General features: G+C 40.6%; 1 protein-coding gene across 8 annotated transcripts in view; it reads right to left on the bottom strand.

Annotated features, from left to right (window-relative positions):
* Positions 1 to 16,683, bottom strand: part of LOC112059026 (uncharacterized) — a 439,279-nt gene extending 422,596 nt beyond the window's left edge. For 4 of the 8 annotated variants that reach the window (XR_010594420.1, XM_065575985.1, XM_065575977.1 and 1 more), the window contains exon 1: positions 15,859 to 16,078. The gene's annotated coding sequence lies outside the window, so the exon portion shown is untranslated. Of the gene's footprint in view, positions 1 to 15,858; positions 16,150 to 16,365 lie in introns of those variants that run through there. The other 4 variants (XR_010594426.1, XR_010594438.1, XR_010594439.1 and 1 more) reach the window with 3 other exon arrangements.
* Between the last annotated feature and the right edge of the window lie 520 nt (positions 16,684 to 17,203).

The following is a 17,203-nucleotide window of genomic DNA, read 5'->3' as shown; positions in this document are numbered from 1 at the left end:
TTAGGTAAATGTACACATCTTAGTTTAAATAGGCTGAAGACAGAACTGTGGGAGAGCCTCTATAAAATAGCTTTGTTTGCTAGCCAGTTCACAAAGAATCTGAAAAGAACTGGCAAATTGATTAATTTACAGGTTTGTCCTCTTTAACTCATCCCTCTTTCACCTTACCACCCCCCAAACCAGATAGAGGATAAATTTATAAGTTTGGCACTGACTGAATTTCAAAATATAGGTCTTCCTCAAATGATTGGGACTCTTGAGCCCAATCAGTATCCCTAAGCAGCACTTTTTAGATAATAGCCTCTTAATATAATTCAGAAGACTCAATATTAGAAGATAAATCAACTCTCCATTTTTGCTCATGGGTGGCTCTTTTTGTCCGCTTTACTGTTTTCAAGCAGGACTTAGTATTCTCCTTTTATATTCCCACACTTGGGTGATTTGTGATTATCGCTGTGGGTAGAAAAGCTCTTTAAATATAAAAGATCAGAATATTGCAGCTACTGGTAGGTGTCAGTATTGCCTGTATATACATACCACAAACAGAACTGGCCATCTTCTTCCTTAGCACACTGGTCTCTTATCAAGTGAAAAGAAACGAAGTGTTCTATTGTGACATTAATAGTAGATGAAAAGCCAGTGCAAACGTTTTAAAATATGCAATATTTGTAAGTAAGGAAGCAGTCAAATGTTTAATACTTGATACTGCTGTGGGACAGACTTAAAAGGAACTTCTATATCAGAGGTAGTAGGTGGACAAATCCAGACGCTTTTGAACGGACCGTTACATCTTTTTATTTACTTATTATTATTGTTATTTTTCTATTATTTTCTCTGGAGTCTGGACCTTGACCAAGAAATTTGAAGCATGCTTTCTTTTTGGCATCAGGACAAGGAGAGTGTCTTCTTAGGTTTTGTGCAGTGCCTAGCACATTTGAGCCTAGATTCTGAGTGAGCTGTGGATACTACCATAATATGAATATTAAAAACAATAACAATAATAATGAGGAGAAGATTGTCGGACAGGGAAGGCTGCTACAGAAGCTTGAATGTATTGAAAATGTTTAACATATTTAAATACAACACAACATATATCAATAAGAGGCACTTCAGAAGTGATAGATGCAAAATAACTGTCTAAAGAGCTCAGAAAATTTACAATACAGCTATTATCAGGCCATGCACATAAACCTATTAAGTAAATAGTCAACAGACAGCTAGTCATTAGACCTGGGAGAAAAATTTCAGCCAAGCTTTTGCTGGCTGAAAAATGCCGATTTGATAACAATGAAACATTTTGGAAATTTGTATCAGTTTCACTTAATTGTTTTGGTTGGAAAAAATGAGAACAATTATCGAAAGGAAACATTTTGATTTCTCAATTCAAAACAACTTTTGAAATTGCTTTTAATTTTATTGTAAATAATTAAAAATAAAAAATGCGCAAAATCAAAATTAAATATTTTTGGGGGGTCAAATGAAATGTTTTGTTCAGCTGAAAATGATTTTTTTCAAATTTTGTATTTGCCAAAAAACATCACAAAATTTCATTTTTGGTTTGAATTAAAACAGGGATATTTTGATTTTTTGGAATTGATAGAAAAATGAAAAATCCATTATTTGTCCAGCTCTCCTTATCACCTCTGGATTCTAATGAGCTCTATATGAGGTCCATTCAGAGGCTGAAATTAGTGCAGAATGCTATGACCTGCTTCTTAAGTACAGTTGGATGTAAAGCAGTGCTCCGGGATCTGCACTGGCTCCCAGTTTGTATCTGTGTAGAATACAATGTTGGTTTTAACCTATGAAGGTTAAATGATTTGGGACCTGGTTACATGAGATTGCCTCTCCCCCCTGACTTAATGCCATAATTGGCCATCAATATGACTGAGATTGCCATTAGGGCTAGCTCAGTGGTTTGAGCATTGACCTTCTAAACCCAGGGTTGAGAGTTCAATCCTTGAGGGGGCCATTTAGGGATTTGGGGCAAAAATCTGTCTGGGGATTGGTCCTGCTTTGAGCAGGGGGTTGGACTAGATGACCTCCTGAGGTCCCATCCAACCCTGATATTCTATGATCTTGTCAAAGAAGGGGATGCCTGCAGGGTGCACTCTGTGAGGGGTCCTCAACTCTGGAACTTGCTTCCCCTTTTGGTCTGCTAGATATGTTAACCTTCCTGACACAGTGCAAAGCCTGTTTCTCGCTCTCTTTTATCAGGTTGTTGGGGTGAGGCTTAGCTGATGATTGGGCAGTTATAGTCAAGGATAGTCCTCTTGTATTATTATTTCTTTCGAGGGCAGGGGTTAAGCCGTGGGCTAGACCTGGGCACAATAAGGGGGATGCTATAAGCTATATTTGATAAAATATATATGTAACGATTTCTCTGTTTTTCAAACTGTTGTTAAAAGGTTAGTGGAGTACATAAAGTCAATTACTCTGCACTTGTCAAGGAAAGGCTATGCAGGTATGTCAAGAAAGCAAACAAAGAAACAGAAAAACCATTGTCCGCCACCACATGCATCTGATTACAAAACATCTCTGTTCTCACCCAAACCTTACTGAAATGCCACAGAATGGAAACATTGTGTGGTTCAGCACCTTGCATTCACTAGATTCCAGTTGTGAATCATATTTCCTCTTTTTGGTTAATCTGTCAGACCGGCATACTCACCCCACCTCAGAAGATTACTCACTCCCCTAGGAATATAAATTGTACTGTTATCTGATTTGTCACACAAGATAGGACATAAAAAAAGACCGCTGATGAAAATGTCCTTACAGCTCTTTGATCTTCCTGTAGATGGTGTGTGTACATATATAAATGTACAGATTCCTCTATAGGACAATTTAGAGTTTACTTTGGAACTGCTTAAAAATCTATTTATTATGTGTAGACAGTGCCTAATCAGACACAAATGTGTGCAAAGATACACATCTTAAAAAGTAGAGCTGGGCAAAAATGTCTTCTCTGTACTATAAAATATTTTATATTAGAAACCCCAAAACATTAAGTAAATACTCTGGTCTGGGAATTGCTCAGATTTGCAACAGTCAATAATCATAATCACCAACTAACTCTTCTAAAACAGCAGTCTTTACTATAGGATTTTAATATTCTACCACACTTTGCTTTCTTAAAGGGACACTGTAGTTTAGCCTCTATAAGAAACTAGATTATGACTCCTCTGGACTGTCTGGAAGCCCTCCTTTCCTCCCTTCCAGGGCCGGTGCTACCATTAAGGCGAACTAGGCAGTTGCCTAGGGCGCCAAGATTTGGGGGCGCCAAAAAGCGCTGCCCCCAATTTTTTTTTTACAGCGTTCCTCCCTGAGCTCGCAGTCGCCGCTCCACTTCTCCCGCCTCCCAGGCTTGCGGCGTCAATCAGCTGTTTGGCGCCACAAGCCTGGGAGGGGAGGAGAATTAGAAGGGAGGCGGCATGCTCAGGGAGGAGGCGGAGCAGAGGTGAGCTGGGGTGGGGAGCTGCCGCATGGCTCCCCGGGGGGGGAGTTGCTGCGGGGGGGGCACATCAGGGCAGAGGGAGGGAAAGCCTCAGGGCCGGGGAGCTGCCGCAGGGCTGGGGGGGCGCAAGGTGGAAGTTTCGCCTAGGGCGCGAAACTTCCTTGCACCGGCCCTGCTCCCTTCACGTACCCCACAAACAGCTAGGCAAAGAATCAGCAGCAGAGAATTAAGGAGGTGGGGAGGGGAACAATCTAAACATGTAGATATTCCCACAGGATAAGTGGTATGGCAATATGCTTCCACAGGCATTAAAGGAATCCTAAATCCAATCATAGCACAGCTTTTGGGAAGATAAGAGGATACTCCAATCCATCCTTCTCTGCTAGCTCTAGATTAGCTAACAGCAGCATGGCTGCCATGCCTCTAATTAATTATGTATCAGGACCCAGCCTGCTAATCCATTCCCAAACATCCCTGAAAGTGAATTTCTTCTACACCCTAAGAACTCCAACTAGGCAGCAGATGGAGAAAGGCAATGTGCCCATTTTCAGCTAACTATCTTAAAAGTAAGGCAACACCACTATAATTTATAGCTAGGAGGCTGTCAGTTCTGCCGACACTACTGAAATAGTCTTCATAACTCATTCAGACACCATGGACCATACACCCATTATATCATCACCCAGCAATGCTGCGAAAGTTAAAAGGTCAGTTTCTCTCTTTATTAACTCCCATTTTGGAGAATTTTATAACTTAGAACTGAACTGAACAGCTATTTGGCCTGAAATAATTTAGTTTATTCTTACAAATTTGATTATTTCCCCCCCCCATTAGAAAGTGGAATCCACCCCCGCCCTACTCCCCACTCTTCATGACTAAATAATGAAGTATGATTCAAGAAAATATTAGGACTTTTCCTTTTCTGTGACGAACAATGGCATCTGTGATTACACTGGCTAGGACAAAATTTACAAGAATTATCAGTGCTCATGCTTCAAGATATAAGTTCATCTCCATACATACCTTCAGGACTAACAACAGATGAATATGTAATGCTGACAGACCCCAGTCGTCAGAAGGTGAGATTGAACCCGGGACCTCTGAAGCTTAGTGTTTGAGTCTCTACTGCATGAGCGAAAAGCCACATGGCTGTTAGCTAAGTCTAACAGATTTATCAATCTCTAGCTGGGCTAGGTGCCACTAGCGGGGGACAGAGTGCCACACCAAGCAAACATGGGTTACTACTACACAATTGGTCTGATGTATTATAGGAGAGAAAGGGTGTTCTCCTATCTCTGAAGCATCATGAATAGGCCCCCTGTCAGTGGCAAGATACCTGGTTAGCTGGACCAATAGGCTATTCCACTATTTCACTTCCTGTTCCCAGGCATTTGTAAAGTTCTGATTTTAGCCTAGGAGTAGAGAATAGGCATAAGGATCCTATTTCTTCCTTTGCCCATCTCAGTCAGACTGCAGTTTTTAGAAGGGTTCAGCACATACATTCATGGCCTTGTTTCCAAAAGAATTCAGCTCCCGCTTCAGCACCAAAATTAATTGCCAGGTTTTCAAAAACTCCCCCAAGTATGCCTCCCTCTTTTGAAATTCTAGTGCTGAAGTGTGAGCTGGCCCTCAGAGTCTATGACTGGAGCACAGATATGGCACAATGTCACACATCATTTATTATTTGTATTGTTATAGCATAGGGATTGGCAACCTTTGGCACGCGGCTCGCCAGGGTAAGCCCCCTGGTGGGCCAGGCCAGTTTGTTTACTTGCTGCATCTTCAGGTTCGGCCGATCGCAGCTCCCACTGGCCGTGGCTCACCACTCCAGGCCAATGGGAGCTGCAGAAAGCGGTGCAGGACAAGGAATGTGCTGGCTGATGCTTCCTGCCTCCCCCATTGGCCTGGAGCAGCAAACTGCGGCCAGTGGGAGCTGTGATCAGCCGAACCTGTGGACGCGACAGGTAAACAAACTGGCCCGGTCCGCCAGAGGGCTTACCCTGGCGGGCCGCGGGCCAAAGGTTGCCGATCCCTGCTATAGCACCTGAGGAATCAGGGTCTCATTGTTCTAGGCATTGTACGTACACGCATATAACAAAAAGATGGTATCCATATAAAAGACCTTACAATGTTAGTATAAGGCGAGGCAACAGATAGATGGATATAAGAGAGAGATGGGTAACACTAGAACTTCAAAAAGAACAGGAGTACTTGTGGCACCTTAGAGACTAACAAATTTATTAGAGCATAAGCTTTCGTGGACTACAGCCCACTTCTTCGGATGCATAACTCTTGCCCGCGCCGCTTCCCGCCGCCCCCATTGGCCCGGGACGGCGAACCGTGGCGAGTGGGGGCCGCGATCGGCCGAACCTGCCGCGTCAGCAGGTAAATAAAACTGGCCCGGCCCGCCAGGGTGCTTACCCTGGCGAGCCGCATGCCAAACGTTGCTGACCCCTGGTTTACACTGTAAATATTTTTCAGCTAGATATACTGCACTCTCATAACCAAAGGACTAAGTCCATATTTTGCAGGACAAGATGACCGAAGGAATAATTTCAATTTTGTAGAAGTGTTAACTATACATTTTTTTAAAAGTATTTACACAAACTTAGCCTGTTTGCATGGGTACTAGATCTATTTTGCTTCCAATAATATCAGTATGTGCTGCCATATGAAATATCTTAAATTAAGCCTTGTAATGACTAAAATAGTTCTCACTTAAATCATCAGTTAGTTGAGTTCTTCTACCAAGAATAACCATAGAACATTGAAGTTCCATGGGAGAAATGGGTGGAAAAGATGGCAGAAGCTAATCAAGAAGGCGCGGCAGGGAGGAGGACTGAACAGTCTCCACAGCCACTTGTCAGTTGCAGAATCTTGGATCCCTCTCTGTTATGTTTCAGGCCATGGCAGCCTCCTCCTGTCCATAAAGAAGGGAAGTGCAGCCATATTCATCCTACTGGACCTCTCTTCAGCATTTGATAAAGCTGATCACTAGAGTTTCAGCCAAATCAAACCACCCCTGTTCCAAAGGAAGACGTAAGAAATCCTGGAGAAAGCAGTTATGGAATAACCTTTCTTCCTAACTCCCATTAGTTAGAGATTGGCTTATGCCTGGAAGACTGAGGGTTGCAGTTCCATTTTCTGAAGAATATCTGTTTGGTTCCAGCAGTCCATTAGACCTTTCCATTTAGTCAGAGTGGTTTACTTGCTACCAAATCTTCCAGATTTTGGCCAGCATGGACTCTCAAGCTATCTCAACAATCTTAACCATAACCAAGAAACCTTGGCCAGTGGCTCATTCTTGAAAATCCTTTGGCTAAATGTCAAAGGTGTCTCCTTTCTCCAATTCTTAGTCTCCAAACATAATGTAGAGGTAATTCTGCCTTCATGAGACACGTATCAACTCCCTTTCTGCCAGCCACCTTAACATTAAAAGGTTGTGACCTTGTAAGTTACTCTCTACATAAAAAAATATGGCTGTGCTACCTATGCTGGAATAGGTCTTGCTGACATGGACCCATTCCTATCTAATTCAGACTTCTGTGATATTGTGAGTGTCATTTCAGAGTATCAAATGTGTAAAAGCCCCCTAACCAACCCTGGCTAACCCCAAATGTTCTTCCTAAACTCCCACCGCCTACCATCTATGTTGGATATTTTAATAGGCACCAAACCACCAGGAGATAGAGGGAGTCAATTAAAATGGAGTTGACATTTTGGATTGGAACTTACTCCATGACCTTAATCTTATCCATGACCCAGAACAAAGGAGTACTTTTCATTCTGCCAGAAGGAAGCGAAACTATTTCCTTGACCTCTCCTGGACCACTAGCACAATCATCAACTCCAAGCAATAAGCAGTGTATTAAAAAACTCCCCACATAGTCATCATCATCCAATCTTTAGCAAAGTTGGAGAAACCATACCTACTGTGAGTTCCAATAAAAATCTTCCTAGAACTATCAGAAGACAAACTTGGTCAGTGAATTGTGTAAAACTGAGCATTATATCCCACACATCTCTATTGAAGAAAGTTACACATGGTTCACAGAAGCCATTTACAAAGCTGCCACCAAGTCAATTCCAAGAGGTTGTTATACGATCTACATTCCCTGCCTATGTAAAGAGTGTGCAGAACTCCACAAAGGACATGAAGACAGTGGTGATTCAGACATTGCCACATATCAGTTAGATAGCTGGAACATTTATAGAAGAACAAGATGAAATAGAAGAATCACAGATGAAATAGAAAGGGTGATCAAAACACCGAAAAGAAGGTAAAGCACATGGGTTTGACAACATCTCCCCTGAATTCCCTAAGAATCTGGGAAAAACTAGCAGACAATGGCTTGCCATCTTTCTATCTACAGTCATCCAGGAAAATAAAATATCTAATATCTGGCACAGAGCAAAAGTAATAGCCTTGCCAAAATCTGAGAAAGACCACAGACTGGCAACAAGTTACTGTCCCATTTCTCTGCTAATCTGAGTGTTGGTCAAGCAGGTTTCAGACAAAACCACCGTATCTGTGATCAAGTGCTGGCGCTCACCACCTACATTGAGAGCAGCTTCCAGACCAGGCAGAAGACAGGTGCAAGTAGTATTGTGCATATGATACAATCTGGCATACAGGCCTACTGTATAAACTGTCATTGGTCCTACTGAAGTGGGTTGACATGACTGTGGAAGTATTGCTAACGGGCTGCCAGTTCCAAGTTTCAATTGGACAAAAAACAGTTCCTGGATGTCCCCAAACACTCAGTTTTAGCAGCAACATTTTTCAACCCCTTCACAAATTATTTTCCAAATACCACTGCCACACATTCTATTTACACATAGACAACATCTGTCTGGCAGTACAGGACCAGGATTTCAGTCATCTAGAAGAAGTTCTCAATGCTGACATGAAAGATATAGCCTGTTATTGTAAAAGATGGAGACTTAAACCTAATGCTAAAAAGACAACTTCCTTATGCTTCCATCTATGTCATATAAAGGCCAACAACCATTTCTGAATGAACACAGGGTGGATCATGACCCAAAGTCTGAGTATCTAGGTTTTACACTGGAATCTACCTTGACTTTCAGGGAACACTTTACCAAGGCCTTGCTGAAAATAAAGACAAGAAACAACCCGATCAGCAAACAAGCTGGTTTTACTTGGGGACCCAATGTGCAGACACTCAGAAATTCTGGGCTTGTCTTATGCTATTCTCAAGGCCCTTGGTTTTCAGTTTTTATTTTGTTTAAAGTTTCCTGGGAATTTATCAGTTTGGGTTTTTATTTTTATTTTTTTAACAAAAATTAAAAAAATCGGAAAGCATAGGTGCAAAAAATTAACTTCACAGTTTTCTGGGTAAACATCAGCGTATGGGAGGACAGAAAAAAGACAACAAATAGAGAAAAGTAAGGCTATTCTCCTCTTTTGTATTTTAAACATTCAAAAACACCCTCCTGCTCTAAAACTTAGTCTGACATGGGGGGGGGGGGTTCAATCCATTTTACTAACTTCTATTTGCTTTGAATGCTGCTAACATCCGCGCTGTCTGGAAAGCTGGTAATCTGTATGTGGTGGGTTTGACATTAACACTACATATACCAGCATTCAAGTCAATTGAGAAAAGTTCAATTGTTTCAGATGTGGAGTGATCAGATGTACTGCTAATGACAAAAGGCAGGGCCTGACTCTCCCATTTACCAGTGTGACCAATTAGTAGATGTAGGCTGCATATTTGCAGGCTGTACCCATCAGCAAGGGCTGCCTGGTTTACTCCTGCACTTCCATGAGGCTCTTCCCTCAGCTCTTCAATGATTAAGATACTTGGGGCTTGTCTTCATGTACAGAGCTACAGCGACGCAGCTACACTGGCACTTCAGTGAAGATGTCCCTATGCCAACGGGAGAGAGTCTCCCATTGGCACAGTTAATCCACCTCACTGAGACGCGGTAGCTAAATCGATGGGAGAAGCTCTCCCATTGACATAGCGCTGTCTACACTTTGGGGGGGGGGGAGGGGTTAGGTCACTATAACTACATCACTCGGGGGTGGATTTTTCACACCCTTGAGTGACATAGTTATACTGATATAGGTCTGTAGTGTAGACGTGTCCTTAGGTCAAAATGCTTGATTTGACCATCTATGTAAATGTAATTGCAATATATATTTCCTGCCATTTTGTTTGCCTCTTTTTTGTTTAGAGGCAAATATGCTTCTGGGACTCTGTTTTATTTTTATGGAGCTACTATGTAAATTTAAACCTTGTTTTAAAATAACTTTCAAGCCTTTTGGACTAACTCACTCATTTTAAAAAAAAAATCCCCATTTTAGAGCCATAATGATTTAAAATTTGCGACAGATGTTACCTTAAATTACTGTAGTCCTTTTACCACCTTCAGAGATAGCTTTCCCTCCTTCTTTCTCTTGAATACAAGCCTTTTTTTAATCTGACAGTTTCCCCCCAGTATACGACAAATGAAATCCTCCTAAAAGACATTTTCCAACTAAGTAGATGACAGTGTGTGATTACAGAGTATTAAAGACTAATTTCATAGGTGGCTGAGGGGTAAAGTAAGAGAGTCAAAAGCCTAGTTTGGGGGCGGGGGGGACAACTATTGGACTGAGGATTTTCTAAAGAAAAATATTTCTCTCTCTCTCATTTTAAACGATGAAGAGTTAGAATATTTTAGTGAAAATCTTTCAGACAATATGAATCTTATAAAAATGAGCATGGCTGTGTCAAGAAAGCTTCAGAAAATGCACTGTTCCCAGACAGGAAGACATTGCAAACTGATGCAGAAAGAAAGCTCAGACATGGCAAAGGGCTGTCTGGGGCCAAGGGATTTTCCTTCTGGCCTCTAGTCTCTCATACCTGTAGTTTTCTTAGTTAGATATCTTCTATCTAGCTCTTTCCCACAATTCCTGCAGATTGCACAGAAAAATTACTGGGCAATTTATACTAGAAAGCCCCAAATTACATTTCCCAGAATTCCCTGGGACAAGATTTCCTTTTTAGTGGCTTTACAAAACTGATTGAGTTTGCCCAAATTACGAGAGATTGCTATTTGGAGAAGAGCTCACTACACACTCAGATAAGTAAACTATGTTTCTTACCTTTTATTAGCCATGTAAAACCCTGTGGCTCCCATATCCCTTTATAGCTTTCCATTATTTAAGAGCCTTTCTGTATCTCAGAGTCTCACCAGAGGTGTTCCAAGTCGGACCCCCAGCATGAAAATGAAAACAATAATAAAAGAAGAAATTATCCAATCACAGGAAATAAACAGACCATGTGCACCAGTACATGTTTGTCCCATTCCCCTAATGAAAGTCACAAGTGTAAACGTTACAGTCCCTGGGGATTCAGGAAAACTGCAGAAAAGGAGAGACAGACTAACTTCCTCCTACTTCAGTGAAACTTCCCTGTAAGGAGCATGAAGGGTGGGATTTTCAAAAAGGCTCAGCATTAGCCTAACTGTACTGCCATTTAACTCAATGGGAGAAGTGTTAGGCTAACACTATTCATTTTTGAAAATCCCATCCTTGGTCTATGTAGGATTACTCTTGGATAGCTGTTGAGCCCTACAGCAGTGACTTCTTTTTCTCCTCCCTGACTTCCAGGAAATAATCTTCAGACCCATCCAGGACTGAGAAAGGGAGAGAAGCTGAGATCTCCCACATCCCAGGTGAGCACACCAACCCCTGGGCTATTGGCTATTCTGGGGTGAGTCTCTCACTCTTCTTTTTCATGAAAAACTTTGAAAGGTCTTGGGTTCATCCTGATGAGGAATGGGATTATTTTTTAAAGGTCAAAAATGCTGCAGGATGGGAAAACCATTTCTCACTCTGCTTGCTCTACTTATAATGTTGTTTACCTATGACCACATTGAGATTCAGTTTTAAAATTTCTCCCAACTAAACCTTTCCGTGCCTGGACTTAAACAGGGATGCATCTTACTACTACTAAAAATAGAATACTAAGCATTCCAGACTCATCGAACATTTATAGTGCAAAGTAAAATACACACACACACACACACACACACCTTCGAAATATTAGAACAGACCCAGCTGGGCAGTTTGAATCCTGCACAGCTTTCTGCTTCTGCACTTCGAATGCACTACCAAGGAGTTTAGTGGGTCTCATAGTTAAATGCATTTTACCTATGAGCAAGGGAGGGTGGAGAGTCTTAGTCTTGATTTTTGTTGTATTTAAAAAAAAAATGACATCAACTATCCACAGAACAAATGCATTCTAGGAAAAAACAGTGAAAGCTTCCCCACCATAGGTATTCTCCCTATTTTGGAGGAACCACCTACAAGGATAAATCATTCTCTTTCTCTGAGTTGTTGGCCTCCTGCTTGGACTGCTAGCCAGGTTACCAACTAGTACCACCCTTGATGGTGGTTTTCTAATATGGACACCTCTCTACCAGGAACTGAACTGAGATTTAAAAAAAAAAAAAAAGAAAAATCCCACCGGTGATACCAAATAAAAAGTATCTATCCAGACACTGCCAACCAAGTCTGGTCTCAAACCCATAACCTAGAGATGACAAGTTCTTCAATGATCATGCTTTCTAAGTTTCTACTGGTGTTGCCAGTATTCCCTGTTCTAGGAAATGGGAAATCTTTCTCAAACTGTGAAAAATCTAACATGGTAGAAATGATTAAATGCAGCCATTATATCCACTTTAGCAATCCTCTGAGTCATCCAGCTTCACTGTTTTGATCATAAAAGCTCTGAGTTCAAGTGCAAAAAAGAAGAAATCTATGTGCTATTTTATTCAGCAGCAAAAGTAAGACAGACATCAATGTCCATTTCTTCCTGATGTAGAGATTTTGAAGATGAAAATTAAATCATCCATTTAAAGGAATCATGTAGAACATACATGTTGTCATGATTTCTATCAACATGCAGAAACACCAAAGAATAATAGATATAATATATATTTGAAAAGGAGCAGAAAAGAAATATGTGCGGTCTGCAGCCAATACTGCACCCACAACAGAATAAAGTGTCTCTTCTCTTGAATAGTGAGAGCTATTATGAGCATAAAACCAGTGGTCCACACTTTGTTCTGTCTACCTATTCATTCCCAATGGCAGTTTTTACTGGAGAGATTATCTGTCTCCCTATGTCTAATCAAGATCATTATGTTCTGCTGGGTTGCTCTTCCTGTTGATTCCCAGGGCTGAAAACTCCAGGATTGTTGGCAGGATGTTCTCAATGCCTTTGGAGCTTGCTTTCTGGCAGTTTGCAAGAGTGGTGGTGCAGCAGCACAAGACACGTTTGGTCAAACACTTAATTGATCTCTGGACCATATTGGGGACAGGATATGGCCTTTTAAAAAAAATAGTCTTTATTACAGCATTTTAATTTGACAAAATCCTGGAAGGCACGCAGGTGCTGAGACAGCGGGCACAATTCACTGTTAGCTCCAAAGCCACTTCCATGTTCAGATCACCACTCCACCCATACTCCTTCAATCATTTTCCCCAGTCCCACGAGAAAGCGTGTTCTTAAATATTAAATCAGCAACATTGAGTTTGATTTTTAACCATATCACCTTTAATATTTATTTCTTGTAGAAGGAAGGAAGAGAAGGAATGACAGCAAGAACTTCCATCTCCCCCAGTAGAGGAGAGATACAGGGCACTGATGGATGAGAAGCTGGCAAGATATCATTCCTGGGAGTGAAACCAGAGATGAGCCAGGGCAATTAAGGTAAAAATTTTAATTCATCCTTAAAATTAAAATAGCTACAAACTAGATTATAGTAATGTAACAAGACACAGTTTTGGTGGATTGGCTATTGCTACAGTATTATTCTGCAGACAAACAGATGGAACCTACAGGGCAAGTTCAACAAGTTAAAATCAGTCTTATTATCTTCTCTCCTCCCACAGGTTTAAAATAAAGACCCCGTTGTCTCCATCGAGAAAAGCAGAAACTGTCAAAACAATTTTTTTTAAAAAATATGCAAAACAAATAGCTGTTGAAGAATGTTTTAAAGGCACATTCTCTCTCTCTCCCCTTAATGTGGTTGAAGGAGGTTGTGCCTAGGAATGAGGGTAAGTGAAAAGGTAAGCAGATATGTTCCCAGATAGGTTATGCCTCACAGCATTTCACACCGAGATGGTAAAGTCTAGTGGGACTGGTGTTTTATCTGTGCTATGTAAGTAACCCTCCTACAAACTGAAGTGGATGGGGGCAGTTCTATAAGCCCTTCCTTAAGCTTCTAATTTTTCAGATATGTTGGAATTCTGGATTTATGCTGCTCGTTCCCTCATGTTGAAGCCTCAGTATTTTCCATAACCTTTGCCTCTTTTCTGTACCACCTTTTTTCTCTCACTACAAACTGTCCAAACATCCTGTTGAATGCATCAAATTACCCTAGATTCCCACCTTGGGAAATGCATATACAGTCCCAACTGACCAGATATCATAGGCATATTATCTGGAAAACCAGTCTGTCAGCAGAGTATACTTCACATTTGCAAAATGTAATAATTGGCAACTAAGCTCGTAACATGAGACTGAAAAAGTTAAGTGAGAGCTAAAGGACAACCTCAAGGTTTTTGTGGGGGTTTTTTACCCCTCTCTCCCCATTAACCACATTGATAGTCTCTGTTCCTGGATTTCATCAAGTGGCACACCCAATATACTCTTGATGAATTCCTTTAAATCTCAGTTTTTCATTCTTTTGTATTTTCACGTAGTCCTGCTTCCAAGGAAGCCTAATTTATAATGTGGGGGAGGTTGCATATTTTTGGCACATGCAGTTGTGCAGATGTTATTCCTTAAGGAAGACCATCTTGATTGCCTGCATGAATAATGGCTATGAGATGGCAAAGAGCCAAGAGTTCTCTTATAGCAGAATGTATAAAACCACTCTCCTACTGAAAGAAGGCCCCCAGTAGGATAATATATTATTACGCATGATTCAAATTACAGGATCTGCAGCAGGGGAGCTAGTGGCTGTATCAGGACAGCCGCACACAGAATACTGATGATGGGATGATGGAATGCATCAGGCTTTGAAAGAGCCAAGATTTAGTGTTTAAATCCCTATATTCTTTTGAAAGTGACTACATGGATCACCATACAACTGAAGCCTCAAACAAATTGTGCATTCTCATGATTTAAAAAAAACATGTTCTAGCAGAAGTATTTGAGTATGTTGCTTGTTTTAAATAAATAAATAAATAATAGAAATAAAACTTTGCTTCTCTGGAGATTGATGTCTTCTTGAAGCCCACTGGCAATAGATATAGCATTAATTTAATAAGACAATATTGAATTGTCTTATGTTTGATCCTGTTACAGCTACTAGGACACGGTAGAACAAAAATTTTCTTCACTAGATTATGACGTCTGAAAACTCTAAATTCCTCAGTATTCTGGGCTGCTTTTAAATCACTTGCATAACAAATTACTTTACCCACAAAGAACTAAATCCAAATGTTCAATACAATCTTGGATCCCCAAATGTTTTTAATTTATAAATGAATGCAGCTCAGGAAAATGTGCATGTTAAGATAAACTATTTAATGATATAGAATGCTAGCTAGAAAGTATTGTTGCGGGCAAAGATCAAATATTTTCTCTATTCCTATGCAACTGTTAAATACAAAAGGTTATAGCTAAACAAAAACTCTATATTTCGCTCTGCAGCAATATACCCTGAAGCAGTATGCAAGCTCTCCCTTAACTTCCTTTCATACTGGCTCTGGTATTCATTTATTCTGGTATATGGATGCAAATCAGGTGCATTGTGCTGAGGTGGGAGGAAGGGGGTGAAATTTTCTCAGAAATGACCTCAGTTCTATTCATTAGTAAAATGACATCTTGGCTGAAAGTGGCAGAAAATGAAATATAACAGTGCTGAACTTCACTCAGTTGTGACAGATGCATGTAAAAGCCTTCAGAGAAAGCCTGGTTTCTAAAATGGCCACTCCAATGTGAATTCTGAAGCATTAAAATAAGTACTTAGATGCTGATTGCGGCTAAAGATGCAAACTCCATGCTACAGCACCCTCTTTACCTTTCAAGATTAGGCAAGGTGATGTCAGACATTAATGAAGGAAGCAATGCCATACTAGGTAAGGAATACAAGGAGACAAACATGTTAAAAAAAGAAAAATTATATGCCCAATATTAAGAATGAAAGGCTATTTTAAAGGCTTAGCCACGCCAAAAAAAGAAATGGAACAGTGCCCATGGTTACCTGCAGAGACAGCACACAGTTTAAAAAAAAAATCAGGGAAAATGTAGCCCTGTTTTGCATAGTGATTCAAATTATGCTGGCAGAATAATTAATGGAGGGACCTAATCTCAGAGAAAAAAAGGATACGTTAAACAAAGTTCATTACTGCATGATGTAAATGAGTTTCTCACCAATGATGTCACTGATTGGCTGAGATGTGGAGCTGGTTTCGAACAGTGCAGCATGGCCGGATTGGCTGCTAGCTCTTCTGGTTACTGCCTGCTTGGGCAGCGGTCGAACCAGACACTTTCTGTCTCTCTTGTTGTCGTTTGAAGCAAATCTTGTTCAGCCCAGCTGTGTCTCCATAGTAGTGGCACCCTAAGAGAGTCTCCCTCCTGCTTCCCACAGCTCATCTGTAAGGCGGTCGCTGCTGTGAAATACCAGCCCTTGGCACGGAGCCCAGACTGCGTTGTTAGATCCGTCTATAATACAGAAAAGAATTTTTTTTTTTTTAAAAAGCAGTTCTTTCACCGAATTACATCCTAAGAAGGATTAGTAAGCACTGAATTGCAGCTGATTTGTGTACTTCTAAATTATGTAGCTAGCACACTTCCTGAAATAAAACATTATCTAACCTGCAGTAACAGAACAGCGTTCATTTAAAAAAGAGAAAAATAAAACAACTCTTCTTTGTTTACCTTGATTACAAAAAAAAAAAAATCTTCATTTTTCCCTAGAACCGTGACTGATTTCTCAGTGCAACCCAAACATTTTTTAAACTTATCATCAGGTTTCTTTTTACGTCCGAGTCATTATTTTCTGTTTAAGACAAGGGATCTTAATTAGCATTCTTTTTAACTATGCAAACAGAGCAGGGCATGAAACAAAAATGCTGAATGAAGAATGAAAGAGAGTGTGAGAGAGAAAAAAAATCTGTGCAGCTTTTACAGTTCAGCTGTCTGACCTCCTGCAAAAAGAATGCAGTCATATCAACTTTGCCAGACAATGGAGTACCTACAGGCTTTCCCCAGACAAGTCCTTTATAACCAGTCAGTATTATGTGCTGCAGACAGTGGCCAATCGGTAAGCTGCTTTTTACAGCAATGACACAATAGGTGCACTGGCCACACTGTCCTTCTAGCCCCTGACAGCAGTTCAGGTTCATTTATTGTGTACAGAATACACATACGTCTGTAATGTTTCCACTGTAAAAATTATCAACTGAGGCTCCCTTTGTTTTATTATAATTACATCATCCTAATTACTGCATTCAAGCCGCAGTGCCACTATTCACAGAGCGGCGCATAGGCATGTACGTCATATAAATATGCATGAGCACGCCTGCTTATTTAAATAATAAAATGCATCAATTGTTTTACCCCCCCCACTCATTCCCGACATACTACGAGTTAAGAACACACAGTGAATATGATCACCGCCTCCTCTTATCTATCTAGCCAACATTTTTTAAAACATATTTTTAGTCAGTTACTAAGAAATAATAAATATATCTTTAAACCAAACAAATCTCAGTCT

The sequence above is a fragment of the Chrysemys picta genome, chromosome 1, assembly GCF_011386835.1.
Source record: "Chrysemys picta bellii isolate R12L10 chromosome 1, ASM1138683v2, whole genome shotgun sequence".
Lineage (NCBI taxonomy): Eukaryota > Metazoa > Chordata > Testudines > Emydidae > Chrysemys > Chrysemys picta.
The sequence above is the reverse complement of the archived record's forward strand: the minus strand, read 5'-3'. Positions and strand labels throughout refer to the sequence as shown.